The following is a 2,158-nucleotide window of genomic DNA, read 5'->3' as shown; positions in this document are numbered from 1 at the left end:
ACGCTCTTAAAATATATACCTATTATATAATCATGTTTATTGATCCCAATTTATAAAACCTAGTTGACTATACTAAGTTATTGTTTTACAATCTCCATCTAACCTAATAATAGCTCAGCTTAACGAAAGAGTAATATATAATCATTGTGACATTTTACATACTAAACATTCATATTTATAGATATAGGATTATTTGAGTGTCACAAACCTCCTCAACCGTATTAGTTTGAATCTAACAAGTTGTTAGTAGTATTAGTGAGCCTATTATTATACAATCTGTTTCATACTTATATTTTTTTACGTTTTATATCCATAAACAAAAGCTACTTGTGCACTCACACGGCTTCAAAGTGCATTTCATATATGCTACACGTCTTATCTTCCATTTCATATTTGTTAAACAAAAACTACTCGAGCATTCACATGTTTAAACAAATTACGTTAGAAGTTTAACTGTTTTACTAATTAGAGACTATACTGAAAGGCGAAAAAAAAAAAAAAATCGCAGAGTATTAAAATGTTTAATGTTGAGAGTTAGGGGTCAAATTGGATAGGGGTAGTACCTGGGACCATCCAAAAATTTTATCCAAAAAAGAAAATATAAAAGGGAGCCAACACCACCATCAATTATTAATGTCTTTGTACTGCGAAGGTGCATGATTATCTTGTCATTTATTAGAAATAATTGTAGTGGAGATTGCGAGTAATAAATAATGGTGATAATAATACACCTGACTATTTAATGCTATGCCTCCGCAGTAATAATATACAGATCGAAGTAAATTGTATGGCAAAATGATTGGCTTCTTAAGAAGACCTACTGTATCGTGTTCTCTGTAATCGCTTAATAATATATATATTTTTTCATCATCTAAACTCTACTTCAATAATTTAATCTTTTAGAGAAAACCAGTGTTCCACATCGTATCTTAAAGCAGTTTTATCGTACTTATTTTTTATACATTAATTACACAAGTATCATCATCTTACATTATACGCGTTACAAAAGAGATTACGTGTGAGCGATTTTTTATTTTTTATTTATGTTACACGAAGGTGTTACAAGCTATTTATTACTATTTGTCCGTGTTAGATATGACTCGAAATTTATTATCGACTCAGGTTCGAATTTACGATTCGCCGACAACTTCGCAGTGCGACCAAATTGAAAAATTAAATTGTGAAGAGAAAATGAATGTCTGTGGTGGGTAGCGGAGACGGTCCGAGCCCATAGCCCACCACTGACATTCGCCGGGGAGTGCGGGGGGCGGAGCGCCCCGCAGTACGGATCGGATCAGAAACCCGTTATGAATTTTTCTCTTCGTTTTTGCCCTAGAGGCGTGTGATCGTGGTTGGTTGAAATCTGAAGAACATTGTATTCCCTTTCGTTTTGATAGTGAAGTTCTCTCCTCCCTCGCCCGTGGTTTTTTTCCTGCAAAGGATTTTCCACGTAAATCTGTGTGTTCTTTAATTTCTACTTATGGTTTGATAATTTTGTGTTCGTCATTTCGTTTCCGTTTGTACGTTTGTCGTAACAGTCCGCTTATACCTTAAATAGTTTGTCATATTCATTTAGCATACGCGCGTTTTGCAAGAATTATCTCACAATTTTCACTACTATGCATTTCTTTTTGTTACATATACGTTACAAAAGTAGTTTTCACATATTTGTTTCCATCTCTATAAAGGGAGGTTCTCCTCCTCTTACTATTTTGTGCACCAAAGATGAAGCTAAGCCTTTTGCCACCTTTCCTTTCTTAAGATCATTAAATCAACTTCCTACTCATACAGTTCTTCGTATGTATCTTTAACTAATCTTGGATTACATGAAGCATTATGCCAACAATGTTGATTTGAGCTACAAAATCTTTTGGAGTACCCTCTTCCTTTATTTTTTAAGCTTTTAGTTATCTATTTTCCTTCAAATTAAGCATGTAACTCTCAAAAGTTATCTCTATCTTATGCGGAACCAAATACAATTGAAAATAATCTACTTTGTTTTTCGCTCTCTAATAACTCTATTTATTAGTTTTACTTAAATGAAATCAAACACCACAATTTGGCCATTTCTTTCTGAGCCTATCTATGATACAACAACAAGCACATGGTAGAGAATCCACGGAACATAACAAAGAGACATTGTCATATATAATTTGAA

The sequence above is a fragment of the Ananas comosus genome, unplaced genomic scaffold, assembly GCF_001540865.1.
Source record: "Ananas comosus cultivar F153 unplaced genomic scaffold, ASM154086v1, whole genome shotgun sequence".
NCBI classification, from domain to species: domain Eukaryota; kingdom Viridiplantae; phylum Streptophyta; class Magnoliopsida; order Poales; family Bromeliaceae; genus Ananas; species Ananas comosus.
Note: the sequence above shows the minus strand (reverse complement) of the source record.